General features: G+C 35.0%; 1 pseudogene; it reads right to left on the bottom strand.

Annotated features, from left to right (window-relative positions):
• Window positions 1-4,542: 4,542 nt before the first annotated feature.
• Window positions 4,543-5,047, bottom strand: LOC149183260 (uncharacterized; annotated as a pseudogene).
• Between the last annotated feature and the right edge of the window lie 11,148 nt (window positions 5,048-16,195).

Genomic DNA, 16,195 nt, shown 5'->3' with positions numbered 1-16,195 from the left:
TCCAAATAGATCCAAATTCCACCAATAGGGAACATCAATGATCCCTCACTCCTATTGTGCAATAGCTCCAGCTCATCACATTTCTCGAATCCAACTCTCAGCATAAACCAAGGTCAATCTCATCATATTGATGTTGTGTTGAGATATTGATGAGTGGCTAGCCTACATCCTTTTGCAAACTGAAGCATGTAGCATCCCTCACCTGTAAGGGCTTTGACAATACAATGCTTCTCACTAAAAATGGTAATCCATTAGTAGGATACCAACTCATGATTTGTTGCCAATCAAATGCATGGATTCCTATGCAAGGAATACATCTTATATGCTAATACTGATCCATGCTCAACTCTTGATGCTCCAACTAGATAATAAAAACATGTCCGAGAAATCTTGCCTCTCTCCCTATAATGGGAAAAAGTGAGCAAACTATTTTGCAATCCATATCTATGAACTCCTAGAGAGGGTTGTTGTCTGAATATGTTGCAACTTTACTAGCTTCCACGATATTTGTTTGCACCTCATCAATGGGTAGACCCAAGGATGAATGCAACACCGCCTCCAACAACTCCCGTTGCCTAGTAGCATACTGCAAAACTTCCCATCAAACCTCTAACACTTCCTGAGGACAAATGTCTACAAATATTACCTAAATGGAGGTTTCTTATACATCTATCCTCTCGACTGCAATGACTAGCCTCACTGGTGTCTGCTCATCCTCCACCATGGGCTCAATGTGAGCCACTAGCTGACTATCCAAAAATGGCCCATCCCGTACACTGTGTGTATCAACTACCTCATGCACCTCTATGTGCTTTCTATGTCGAGTCATTTGTCACTCATTTTCTCCCAGATCTCCTTTCCTCACAGATCTCATACTCATGTGCCACACATGGATGCATATCCGGGCCACTGTCATCAACTCCATATGACTGCTCCTGCTCCTCAGAGGTAACATCGTATGAACCCATGGACTCACCCAGTTAGGAGTCCTCATCCTGACATACATAAAGAATATCTCTCTTCTCTACCACTGTCATATCCACAGTGTCACTCAAGCATGAGTGGTCAAGTTCCCAAGGTCTTTTGCAGATGAAGTAGAGTCCCTTCTAGCTGATCTCATTCTTGTTGCATGAGTCCCCAAACCTAAGTTGCTCCTCCCTGGTCAATTGTCTCCTAAACAGCGCAATTTTCTCCTCAAACCAACCTCTCAGTTAGACCACAAGCAACAGGTAAGACCAACTACTCTCTCATCAAAATAGACAACAATCAAGACTACAACTCCCGACAGATAGAATCATGACCTCTCATACATGAGGACAAGACGGACTGCATATTTTCTATGACTCTGTTAGGATGATGTTTCCTAATGTTGAAGAAGCATTGGAACATTTTCAAGATCAAACCATCACACTCTAGGTCAAACATGACTTCATAAGTCCTATTTATAGCCATAACTTCTAAAATCTGAAGCTTCTTTTCAAATGTAGGACCTACATTGTTGTCCAAACCCTGAAAAGTCTCTACTATCAGCTTGAAAACTCTCCTCATAACTTCATTATTGAAAGGAGGTATGGTGTAGTCAGTCTCATGATGTACTGAGACAATATGCAACTCGAAGCCTAAACCCTTCACAAGGTTCCTCCAAGAACTTGGGTTGTATGAGAGCAGGCATAGCTAGTCTTAGAGCCCAAATTAATTTATTCCCTTCTCGCTCGCTCACTCTAGAAAGGATGACATCTAGGTCATCAAGTTTGAAGAGAATCTTCCATGCAACCCTCATGTGCTTCAAGTATGTCCCAAGTGAAAATAGTGTGTGCCCCATTTCCTACCCTTTCTGCACATCCTTTGGTTGTTCCCTTTAAATAATAGCATAATCCTTCTTTGAGAAAGGCCTATTATTATGTTTTGTTTTCTTGGTTATATCATCATCCATTGAAGTGTTGTTGTACTGGTTTATGAAGTATTTTAGATACTTTATTTTTATTGTAACAATACAAGGTTATGATAAGCCATGCAAGGCATAACCAATCACCCTACATCCATTAACAATAAATTGTCCAAAGAATCTATGGTAATGCTAACAACAATGATACATATCACTGACAACTCTCCAATAATACTTGACACTCTTTACTGACCCGAAAATTTACACAATGTTGTCACATAATGATAACATCACACATGAAGCCTTGAAAGTATAAAGAGTATAGTGAGCACGAAAGAATGATGAATTTGGAATAAAAATCAATCAAAAGAACTTGTGCTGGAGATGTCTTGAAAACCAATCTGGGCTTCACTAATGAACTCTTAAAAAGGAACACCAACTCGTCCTCTGTCAGTGAGCTGCTACAGGCATGCGATATGTGATATTCAGATCTTGGAAGACCATGTGACCAAGGCAATACTAAATATGTAGTGCTGCATGTAATCAGTCGCCTTCCTTTCAATAGAGAAATTTCTCTATGAGATAATTCAGTTCTGGGCACTGTAATTTATCAGCTAGACATTTCTTGGTACAATTTGCTGCCACTCTTTTGCTGTCGAAATCATTCCAACTGAGTTACAATCCTGAAGAAGATGCTCAATAACATTTTTATTATTTCTCTCTAAGCACGACACTATAACGCTCTCCACTTAATGATACACGGATTTGTTAAAAAGGATAATCAAAGCAACAATTGTATAATCATTTGGATAGCACCCAACTTGACCAATTCCTGCTGAGAAACTTCATTACTTGCCCTCAGCAGGACTGCAATAAACTCCACTATCTTCAGACGATGTTTTCCAAGAGAAGGCTGGAGCTCACCATATGTAGTTGGTAATATGTTTTCATTTGAAGATACGCCCAACAACTTTAGCAAGTCACCAAGTCTCTCTAGCGTGCCATCTACAGTCTCAGGATTTGCAGTCAACACACGCTCAGTAACATGACCACGGGATACACCATCTCCTACTAAAATCGTTGTTTCCGTCTGCCGCCTATCTATGAGCCTCAGAAATGGCCACACTGATGTAATTCAGGCGTCCTCAACTCGGCCACTGATTACATTCTCCTACCGATACGTTAACATGAATGCAGCTTCTGCACACTAGAAGATTCAATCTTTAGCAAAGCGTCCTATGAATCGCCACATCACTAGGCCCGATTACTAGAGTTTGTAGGCTGGAGCTAATCAGCGATATATTAGGTATTTAATGTCTTTAGAGCACCACGCCACTTAGTCCGATAACACGGGAGTGGGCAAATATTATTTAATGTCGAATTTACCCGCTCCAGTGTTATCGCGTTAAGTCGCGTGCTGCTCTGAAAACATTAAATACCCAATATATGAGCGTTAAGTCGCGTGCTGCTCTGAAAACATTAAATACCCAATATATGACTATTTAGCTTTTTCCGAGTTTGTAATTCTGTTGTGACGTCACCTACATACTGCACACATCTCCTTGCTCACATGGAGGTCCACATACAATTATTTCTTCTAATAATTAAACGTATAAACCACGAGGTTCGGCCCGATTAACGATGAGTAGGTGTCTTGACAAGGGTACATACGGCGTAGATTCCTTCGCAGTTTCCCTCCTGGACTGTTATGAATTCCTGCATGTTTTGGGTACCACGAATTTCTTCCGTGTTCGATTCGCACAACAAAAGCCAACGCATTGGGCATTAATCACACCACTGAGACACAAACGTTCGAATAAGGGGTTAAAATTGACACCCGTATGCACGTTTTGACTCGTTTTTATCCGGCTCTTTCAAAATCTACACGTTATTATTAACGTGTTAATAATTTCTAAAGCTGTCATAATTACGGGCATGTAATAAAATTACAAGTTTTATATATATATTGATATAGATTTTAATAATTTGTATTTGATTAAATTTTATATTAAGTTGAAGTTGTAAGTACCCACTATCAGCTTACTTTTGTTGGATTGGATGCGTCGTATCATTATATGCTTCCAGCACTTACGTGAATTTATGCAATTATCAATGCAACTGGTCTAAGAGTACATCGTCTATATCTATATTCTCTGGCCAGCATATTTAAATTTGAATATCAGTAAGGCATACAATTAAAATGGGGAGCTCACCAACGCATTAATTTACACAACATTGTCAACATAGGCAATTTAGCTTTGGTTTGGTAAGGAAATTAAGGAAGTTCCAATATCTATGAGAATTATCGTTGGGTTAACTTTTTTTTCCAATCCAATTATGATTTGACTTCCATTTCCTACAAATTTTGTCCCAATTTTATCATAATCTTAATTCTCAAATGGTTTGTCGGGGCAGTTGGAAATTGGAATATTATGCAGTGAATACCAGTGCCCATCATAGTGTTGGAGCCTGGAGCTTTCTCGTTTTTGTAGGGATACAACCCATAAAAGAAAAAAAAATGCCGAGTCGCAAATCCACAACTACTCAACCTTCTCTGGTTCTAATGTCAGCGAATCCATTCAACTAAAAACACCGAACATTTCTGACCCATTGAAACACGAAGTAGGTTGTCATAATAAAGCCAACATCCTAATTTTTCAAGTTGTATTACACCCCAACTGTAAGTCAAGATTTTGGTAGGTTTTGATGTTTGAGTCATACCCGATCCCCAAATTTAGATCAAGTTATTGTTCGTTTCATGCAAGTGTATTTGACCTAGTTACACATGAAATACAGGGCCAAAGATGTCACATAAATAGGGCTTTTTTTCTTCTAATTGACAAAATGGATGGTTGACTATCTCTGCCAGTGATCCACGACAATCAGAGAACATATATAGATTATAGATCATTTTTCTTTTGTGAAAAACCCTGATTATGTCTTAGCCTTCTTTCGACTCTTCAAGTTTTTGTGTCATAGCCTCAATCTGTTATTCCATACAAACATCTTCTTCCATACCCTACTTGTCACGATTTCAAGTTAGTCTTAGAGTTTTTACAGTTCATTCACAGAGAAAGACTCCAAAACCTCTCTCGGCATATGTTTGATAAGCCTATATAGCCCCACATGCTCAATGTCATCCTTGACAACACAACCACCCATAAATGAATTAATTTGATCATCGCTCAGTTTACTTCATGAGCCATTCATATATTTCTCAATCCTCTTTATCTCTATCTTACACATGTAGTCAAATGGATATCTATGGAATAGTCAAACATATAAACCTATGTAGAGATTAGATATATATGGAATAGTCAAAGTTTATAGATGGAATTGGATTTGCCTCCGGACCCTGGATTGGGTAAGATTTACAGCTAGTTACAATTACAATTTCCATGGTTTCGAGTGTCCAATTTCAATTTAAATGGAAAATAATGAAATAATTATGGATTCGCATGACTTTTAAGATTTACATGGCTATGTTAACAAAGATCTCTCTTTCTACTACCTAAAGATTGTCATGACTCCAGGGATCATATATGAACCTTTCATTTTAAATAGTTAGTTATGATACCCGTTGCCAAACATAGACTTCCTCTATTTGAAGAAATAGAAAATTCCAATGATTGTCAATTCAATAATAAACGAATATCCATAAAAACGCTTGCCCAGTCAAGGACATTTCTACCTTTGGATCCTGCAAGTTACTATATATCGGCAAAACATTTCTAACTAGAAAGAGAAAATATATTATTGTGGATTAACACTAGCCTATCCTAGGTTGTGGTTAACTCCTGACTTTGTATGTGAATGTTGTTCATGGTAGTTCATGCCTCTAATTCCCAAGCTTTCAAACTTCTCAACTAATTTTTAATGTTGTGAATAAGAGTTTTTTTCTTTTTACTATTTTTAAAGGGCAAGAGGTGGAGTAATTTGATAAAAAAAAAATTAAATAAGTCAATAGTTTAAAGTTAAGAATATATTTAGTAAGATTGGAAGCTTTTCTATTTACCAAGTAATCCAGATCCATATTTAACTCTAGACTCAATTAATTTGTGAATATAATTTGAAAATATCATATAAAACTGGTAAAAATATATATTAAAAGGCGATGGGCAGTTTAAAAATAAAACAATAAAAAAAAGATTCAGTGATGGGCAGGGTGACCCGTAAAATTTAACCCCTAGTTCAAATCATAGTTAGCTAATGCACCATTACTCAAACACAAGTACCGATCTCCACTCGACCACCACATGTCTTCAACTTGATCTCGTTGTCAAATGATCCAGCACCAAACACAACTTTGACCAATCTTCGCACCTGAGTTATGTTCGACCTTATGTGAATCACACTACCATAGAACCACATTGCATGCATTCCGTGATTCAGGTGATAGGCCCACCAAAGATGCTTTCTCTTGCAATGACCCCCACCACCAATTTATCACCAATCTGATACCAAGTTACGTCAACAGATCAATATATAGATGCAACCCTCACCCACGGATGTAGTAATCAATGATTATACCATTTTTCTAGCAGTGAGAGATAACGTTGATCTTGGTCCAAGTTTGAAACACACTAAGATCTTAGCCCCATGAACTTGGAAATAAAAATACACGCTCATAGGAAAATAGTCTAGTGCAGAGTAATATTGGCCCCAAATAAATTTGATCCCCACAATCTTTCCTAGGTAGAAAATCTAGCATGACCTTATGAAGCAATTATGCAATTTAACTCACAAAATTAGTAGATATGTCAAGCATAAGTGCTTTTGTCCATTATTTTTCAACAAAGATTTTGTAGAACTATTAACGGTCAAGGAAAATTTCTCCACAAACTAGAATTTGGCACGTTTAGAATAGATCCTCGATTTACTACAATAAACCCTTACGCTAAGCCAAGACCAAGGCTTTCATACACCTACAATGTCCCTTTGGAGAAAATTTGGAACATGCACTTCACATAAAAAAAATCATGCATTTCACATAATCATGTAAAAATAAGCAAATAAAGCATTGCAATCCGATAATACAATGAATAGGATTCTCAGCTTTATTATATTAGAAGAACTGGGGTTTACATAAAAATACAACCATATAGTTGAGATCAATGTCATTAGACAGATCTAGAATAATGTCGAAATCATCCTCTAAAACAAACTAAAAAAACCAAAACAATGCAACATGTGAACCCTGAATGGATTCTCTCAGGGAAGAAAGGGGTGTTCACCCACTCTCACTGAATCACCCAAGGGTTTCTATCCTGGGGCTACTGCTTGAGTAGAGAACTGGGTTGTCAACCTTAGATACAAGAAACAATATCAAAACCAAGATGTTCCTCCAATGGTCTCCTCCTCCTCTTTTATAGATTTGATGGATTCCTCTAGAAACTTATATTTTATTATTATTATAATCATGGAGCACTTTTCCCTTTTTTATTTCAATTAAAATATTCTTTTTAATGTGGGAAAATGGAAGATTGGCCATCATGACTCCCTATGTCACTGAAGCTCTCATCTAACCATCCGATCATGTAGATATTCTTGTTATTATTCCAACGAGCTATTACTCTAAGGTGTTTTTCCACATATTCCCCCGGAATTCCACCTTAAGCATAATTAATTAAGTTGATGTCTATACTAGGAGTAATGGTTGGAAGTATTTTCTCATGTTATAAGAATTCCCAATAAGGTGGAGAAAACCTGAAAATTGGAAAATGTCCAGAAAGAAGGCATAGTGGATAGTACCACAACTAATAGGGCCAACATTTGGGGGCATGTGCAATAGTGCTAACTCATTAAGTCCAGGAAACAAAGTCTTGAGAAAGCGTTTGGATAGTGTGGTCTCTTAGTTGATAAGATCTGAGAGACAAATGCTTTTCATGACACCAACAATAGATGGGAAGTTTTTACCTTGGGCCAGTGTGAAAGAGTGTAGTGCAGTTGAGGTCCCACGAGATCGATATGGGGAACAGGAATTTTTCTAACACCATATACTGATAAGAAAACAATGTCGTGAAGTAATTTTAGTTGTAAAGGAACGTGTGATAAATCATGATGCGACAAGTCCTTTGTATTGGCCTCTCAGGTATAAGATGCTAAAAATTAAGGGCATGTAAGCTTAGCATGGACAACAACATGATTGATTTAATGACTCAAATGAAATAATGGATCAGCCTTGAGATATGTGTTAGGGGTGCATTTGGTGGACCTCTCAACATATGAAAATTCTATAATAGTAGAGGACATGAATGGTATATTTTTAAAGGTCTTCACCCGAAGGAGGTTTAATGTGGTTTTGTGAAAAGGGGTTAACATTGGGAGCATAACCAATATTGGTAAACCCATATCCAAGCACCAAAACTACAGTTTGAAATAAAATGTAGTAAAATAAGCAAAAGAGTTTAACGAAGTGATGGAAATTATATTGGGTTTTGAAATTAAAGTGTCTAACTGTGTAGCTCAATAGGTGAGGATTGCATTATCATGGATTTAGTCTAATCATGACATGTAATGGATAATTTCCTATTCTGGAAGTAATAAGTGGCTACGTGTTTGTTGTTGAGGAACTATGAAGAACTTGTTGTGTCATGCATAATTAAAAATGGCATACCTCAAGAAATATAGGTTGCAATGTATTTTAATTAAACAGAGTAAACCATATTGAACCCCATCCACAAATAAAAAGGGAGTAAATGCTACCAATACTTAGGTTGATTAATACAATTATCTCAAGCATCACGAGCCATACTGAAGTGATCTTCTATAACTGTAACGATTGGTAATGGAGACCATAGCTGCATCACGAGGTTGAGTAAATGAAGCCCATTATGTTTGTCACATTGAGTCTTCAATGATGAGATAGTGAGCCATGTTGGAGTATTCCTCAATTAGTGTAAAATGCAGAAGTCACTACATTGAACAATGTGTGATAGGTCAACAAAACAATGGTGACCAGAGTGAGAGAGGTGTGAAATGTGGCAGCATGTGAGAGATGCAGAAGTCACTACATTGAACAATGTGTGATAGGTGAACAAAACAATGGTGACCAGAGTGAGAGAGGTGTGAAATGTGGCAGCATGTGAGAGACTTTGTTTGAGAGTGAGCTTGTAGAGTTAGGTTGTGAGAGCGAGTGGAGAAGAGATGGCTAAGTGCTACTAATATGTAGATTGTATGAGCTCGGTAAGTGCATTTCTATAAGAATGTTGAAGAAGATTGAGAAGATTGAGAGAAGAAAAGTTGCATGGGCTATGTAGAGGGATGGTTGCTGAGGAGAATAGGAATTCATGATTTGATTCAAGCTATGCATCAAAATGAGTGAGAGTAAGAACAAATGACAACAACTTCCATATGGACAACAAGTTGGTGTTTGCATAATAGGAAGTTGGTGGTTCCATCATAGTGAGTGCATGATGTAGAACATGGAAATTAGTGCCTCATGTAGTTGGATGCTTGGTTAAGAAGTTTGCTTCTTGTAAGCTGTTTAGGTGTATGTAAAGAGAGATTTGGTGCTAGCAAAAAAATCCAAGGGATTTTGTGCTTCTATGATTGGGTTTTGACGAAACTTGATGTAATAAGAGTAGTGGCTTTTGATCTACATCATAATACAACCAAGATTTTGTGGTTTTTCTCCTGGAAGGGTTTCCATGTTAAAGTGTGATAGTATAATATGTGTTGATTTAAATTGTTTCTTACATGACATGTTGTTGGTTGTTTTCCTAAATTGTTTCCAAGTAAAAGTAAAATTATAATTCACAGTGATTGCAAATTTAGTCTTAATATTGATTCAACTTCTTGCCCCTCTAGTATTAATCTTGTTTCAAAAATCACCATGGTTAAGAATCTTATTACATATTTTTTTTAATGTATATCTATTGACTCATATATTAATTCCCTTTTAAATTTATAATAATGATAACTGAGTAGTCTTTAAGTGCGCCTTTTTGGAGTTTTCAACAATTTTTTTCGCCATAATCTTGAGAACATATTTGTTGTTATATCTCGATTTTTGTCGATTCAATGCCATCAAAAACCCTGGGGCACTTCTATTGTGAAGATTTCACCTGTGAAACTTGTGATTTCCATAAATCCCTAAATATTTTAAACAAATTAGATGGGAAAATAAAATGGAAAATTTTCCAAAAAAGAGCACTTAAAGACTACTCCAATAATAATAAGTTAATGAATATACATGTTGATTGAGTAGGACCACTATCTACCCCAAATCATGATAAAGTTAAACTAAGTTTGACCAGGGAAATGAGTCATTGTGTTATGGTCAACATTGTTGCTTTGTTGGTTCATGGTTTTAGTGGCTCAGGGGTTTTGTGTGTCTATTTCAGAATAGACTTTCACAACTTTAAGTTTATTATCATTAAGTAGTGGGTTGATGGTCTAAATTTAACCTCCATGGAATATGATAGAATATTCGTAATAGTATTCAAAAGTCAAGGGTTAAAATTTATCATCAAGCTATTTATGCTCTTTTAATTAATTTACCTTAAATTATTTAAATGAAGAAATTGTTATATGAACACATGTCGTATCGGGCATGTGATATTCATAAGCTATGGTATTGGCCCATTGTATTGTAACAAAAACTATTTAGAAGTTAAGAATTTGCATGGCTAGGAATGTGAGATTTATCATGGGACAAATTTTTTTTATGATTATCATGGATTGATGCCTATAGGACATTGTAAAAGAAAACACACATTGTAAAAAAAAAATGAGGTGAGTGGTCAAGGACCATACATCGCTTAAGTCAATAATATTAATATACTATTAATGATTTCTTTTCCATTTTAAAGTTTTGATATTACAAGAATAAAATATTATTATTATTATCATATTATAATTTAGATTAACCTTGATGAGCTAAATGGTTTGTTGTGTTAAAGTCAACATTGATGGTTTGTACGTTTAATGGTTTAGTGGCTTAAATTATTATTTTTGTTATTTTCTATAAATTATAACTAATAGTTTTTGAGCTCCAGGTTTATAAGAGCCGGTGGTAAATACGCATGGTATCTAGCTTTGTGAGAGCCCATGGTATTGACCCGTTGTATTCTTGCCAATATTGACTATTTAAAGGGGGATTCTATCAACCTAGATTCATCTTAACTCAGGATCTACAACATTCTAAGAGTCGATCTAGCTCACGGGTGTGTAAATTATTATTATTATTATCATATTATAATTTAGATTAACCTTGATTAGGTAACCATTGATGGTTTGTGCGTTCATTGGTTTAGTGGCTCATGGTTTTACCCCTACTAATTGCTTCAAGAGGTGCTTTCTAGAACAATATCGTAGAGATGTTGTAATGTAATGTCATGTAAAGAATTTAAATCGTTGAAAATAAAATAGAAAAGAAAAATAAATTATTATTTTTGTTATTTTCTATAAATTATTACTAATAGTTTTCGAGCTCCAGGTTTATGAAAATCGATGGTAAATACGCATGGTATTTAGCTTTATGAGAGCCCATGGTATTGACCCGTGGTATTCTTGTCAATACCGACTATTTAAAGGGGGATTCTATCAACCTAGATCCATCTTAACTCATGATCTACAACACGCCAAGGGTCGATCCCGCTCACGGGTGTATAAAATATTATTATTATTATCATATTATAATTTAGATTAACCTTGATTAAGTAAATGGTTCACCGTGTTAAAGTCAACATTGATGGTTTGCACCTTCATTGGTTTAGTGGCTCATGGTTTTTCCGCTACTAATTGCTTGGAGAGGTGCTGTAAACATTTTAACTCTGTCAAAATAAAATAAAAAATAAAAATAAGTTATTATTTTTGTTATTTTCTTTAAATTATTACTAATAGTTTTTGAGCTCCCGGTGGTAAATACCCATGGTCTCTAGCTTTATGAGAGCTCATGGTATTTCCCGTGGTATTATTGTCAATACCAAGTATCTAAAGGGGGATTCTATCAAACTAGATCCATCTTAACTCAGGATCTACAACACGCCAAGAGTCGATCCAGCTTACGGGTGAGACTCTTGCAAATCTGTTCCAAACACCAAAACTCTAGTGGAGTTGGTGATGGGGCTGGTTTCTTATTGCTTGTATCTTCCTACACTTCGAGAATATGAACAACACCAACAAAAATTTGAATAAAGGCGAGAATCTTACTCTATGAATGACACCTCCAAAAATTTGAAAAAAATAAAACTCTTGCTGCACACTAAGTAAATACAAAAATATTAATATATCTAGTCATATTAGTTTTTCTAATTTTACTGATTTTACAAATAATTTTTTTTCAAAACAATAAGATCTTATAACGCTTTACGTAACACACTCGCAATAGAGATTGCAGCTTTTTCTGAACCACATAGATTTTCTTGTTAATCCTGCAAAGTGTTTCTAAAATATGCTCAACATATGATATGTTCACGATTTTTTTTAAAGGAACCGGTATTGCATTCGTTCTTAAAGGGCATGCTCGCCTGCGCAACCTTTTCCTCTTCTCTGCGAATCTCAGTTTGTCTTAATGATCTGAGGGGTGGGCCACTGCACCAAATAGTACTAAAGATAGGGGGTGACCCACCGCACCAGATAGTATTAAATACAACGTGGCCGTTCGCTTTTCGTGTTTGTTTATAATTAATATAAATAGTATTTTGTTCTTAAAACATATTAAGCAATTTGTAATTGTCCAACCGTTGATTAAATTAATGGTTAGTTAAAGGGATATTTAATGCATAGGATAGCAAGCCATTAAATTAATTTATTCATTTTTATACTTTACTATAAATTAATGTGGATATTTTTTTTGTTTTTTTTTTTTCAAATTAGGGCATCGTTATTTCACATTTAGTTTCAGATTTGGAGTTTTTCTTGTGGTTTTATAATTTTTAATTTTATGCAACATTTGAGATATCCTATTAGCTTATCAGGTTGTACTAAGTTGTAGTAGAAGATTTGAATATATAGTTCTAGTTTATTGCGCTCTAAAGATGTTTTAAAACACACTATTAGAGAAATGTATAAACTTTATTTATAATATAAAAAAATATATGTAAAAAAAATTTATATGTGAACAATTTTTTAAATATTTTAGTTTAATTTAATTTTATAATATTTTTTAAATTAAATCTAACAAAAATATCTAAAAAACTACAAATTTAATTTCAATTTCTTTTATATTTTAAAATTAAATAAAAATATGATAACTTATTAAACAAATAATGAATTAATTTTTTACATGATATTTTACTAAATGGAACGTACAATGATAACATAACTAAAATTAAAGTCACATATTGTTTCAATGATGTTGCCTTCCTCGACTTTTTTTCAATTAGTTTATGTTATTTATTTATTTTTTTTCATATTTTTTAGTTTCTGGTATTTTTATAAAATTAAATGGAATTCTTATGAACATTTGGATTTTATGTTATTGAAATTTTGTTGAATTTGGTTTTGTGAAATTTTGATTTGTGCTATTTAAATTGGTTTTTTGATTGTATATATAGATTTAGCACACTCAAAAAATTGTAGAGCATTTTGTGCAGAGATTATACATGAAATTTGTGATTTCAATAAATTCCTACTAAATTTTTGAGCAATTAAACCAGAAAAACTGTAAATTATTATATTTTATTTTCTGTAAACCTTGATCCATTTTAATTGGTTGAGGGTAATGCTATTTGAAAATAATCCCAACAAATGGAGCTCCGTGTAAACATATTAGTTTATCTATCTCTACTAATTCAAGACTAGCTAGTGGAAACATTAAAGATGGCTAGCGAGTGAAAACATTAAAGATGCGGGATGGTTTTCTTTCCGGGCCCCTCTTGCATTAAAAATATTAATGATGTTGAAAGGAAGAGGAGTTATTCTCTTACTAAAACCATCCGTCCGAGCTGGTGTAAACGCTCCTGATTAAGAAGCCTCGACAACAGGTTGAAGAGAGGAACAAGAATCCATTTTTCCTTGTGAAATACAGGCCTAAGATCAATGTGAAGCACCACCTTTATCTCAACGTTCGCAGAGAGAGTGCTTGAGGACCACCTTGAATGCAAGGATAACTCAATCAAATTACTTCCAAGTTCCATTTCGAGTCCTGCAATTTGTTGAAATATTATAATTCCAACTGCTGCATTTACTCTAGAAAACCGTCTGTCTTCCATCACATCGCTTTTCACCAAGGAGAGGTATTCTCCCGAGGGGCAGTGATAACATCCATCGTTTGACATGTGGCTGGCAGTTTTGCAAAAGTGGTTTTTCCGCGTAAACTTGTGCAGAAATGGGCCCCGTGATGCAACATTAATTTTGAGGTGAAGTAGAAGTTTCGTTTTGACCGCCGTTTGTATCAATAAAGCATTTAATAAAATTTACTGTGGTCATAAATGTAAGTAGAAGATTAATTTTAATGTTTTTTTTATTATTGTCGGGAGTATGGCAATAGGTAATAGTATTGTTATTTTTTTTTTGTTATATATGCAAAGAACGTGCAATGTGAAGCTTGCACCAGCGCTAAAGGAGTTTTTGTTGGTTGTCCTTTGAAAAACGAAGAGAAATATGCAATACGCAGCCGCGTAAATATGTCAAGTTTTTGTTGAAAGTGGAATGTTTTTGTTGTTGTTCAGTAAAATGAAATGAAATGTTTTTTACGCACAACAGTGCAGTGTATGTAATTTTGTTATATATGAAATGTAATGCGCAGTAGCATATGTAAAAGAAATTTTTCTTTTTGTTTATACACAGCATTGTAAAAATATATAGTTGAGATAGAGTAATTAGTTTTATAAAAGACAGTGAAGGTTTTTGGCAATAGGTAATAGTATTGTTATGTTTTTTTTGTTATATAGGCAAAGAACTTGCAATGTGAAGCTTGTAGCGACGGGAAAGGAGTTTTTGTTGGTTGTCCTTTGAAAAACGAAGGGGAATATGCAATACGCAGCAGCGCAAATATATCAAGTTTTTGGTGAAATGGGAATGTTTTTTTTGTTGTTCAGTGAAATGAAATGATAGTGCAATGTATGTGATTTTGTTATATATGAAATCTAATGCGTAGCAACATATGTAAAAGAAATTTTTCTTTACAACAGTAAACGTAAGATTTTGTTTACACACAACAGTGTGAAAATATATAGCTGAGACAGAGTAATTTGTTTTATGAGAGACAATGAAGGTTTTTGGAACTGCATTTGAAGCGTTCCTGATGTAATCCCTCAGGAAGAGGAAGAAGTTTGTAACATGCAGTGTTTATTAATAAATATAAAGTTTTTATGTGAGTGAAAAACTCTGTTCTTCTTCAGCAAACAAATTTTTGATCATGTGGTAAAAACAGAGCATCAGTCTCTATTATGTTCAATTTATTTTGTTTTGGAATTAAACAGAAAATTCCCAACATGGTATCAGAGCTTGTCCATGCTCTTTGAAGGTGTCAAAGAAGCTGAAGGAAGGGTTTCTTGCTGCAGCAACTTCTCCAGCAAAGTGAAGAATCAGTTAAAATAATCCAAGGTATTTCTCAATTTTTTTTTGTGTTACTGTTGAGGACAGTCAGCTATTTTAAAATACACAGTCAAGTATTTTGAAGCATAGTTAATAGTGCAAGGATGGCTAGAGCCAGCACTAGCATGGGTATCTTTAATACTCTGCTCCCACAGTTTAATGAGAAAAACTATGACTATTAGGAAATAATCATGAAAGCTTTGCTTGCTTCCTAAGACTTATGCGAATTTGTTGAGGATGGTTTTGAAGAACCAGCAGATGAAAATGAGTTTAATAATTTAACTCAGGCAGAGAAAGATCTGTTGAAGAGAAATAAGAAGAAGGATTCTAAAGCCCTTTGTTTTTTGTATCAAGCAGTGCATGAGAGTGTGTTTCCAAGGATAGCAGCAACAAAGACGTCCAAAGAAGCATGGAAAACTCTCAAGACAGCCTATCAAGGCATAGAGAAAGTAAAGATAACAAAACTACGGTTGCTGAGGAGAGATTTTGAGAATCTTTCCATGAAGGAGTCAGAAAATATTGACTCATTCTTCACACACGTTATTGGTCTGGTCACACAGATAAGATCTCATGGAGAGATTCTTGAAGAAAGGAGGATTGTGGAGAAACTATTGAGGATCCTACCCTCAAGGTTTGATGTGATTGTCACCACCATAGAAGAGACAAAGGATCTTAAAAGCTTCTCAGTTGATGAACTACATGCATCACTGATAACACATGAGCAGAGATTGAGTAGGAATGAAAACTCATCTCTAGAACATGCCTTTAAGACCCAGATGTTCTTTGGAAGACGAAGATGTCAAGGCATAGGAAACAAGAGAGGAA

This window comes from Pinus tabuliformis, chromosome 3_2, assembly GCF_031772625.1.
Source record: "Pinus tabuliformis cultivar Carrire ecotype Pingquan chromosome 3_2, CPIR1, whole genome shotgun sequence".
In the NCBI taxonomy this organism is placed as follows: Eukaryota; Viridiplantae; Streptophyta; class Pinopsida; order Pinales; family Pinaceae; genus Pinus; species Pinus tabuliformis.
This window is presented reverse-complemented; position numbering and strand designations above follow the sequence as displayed.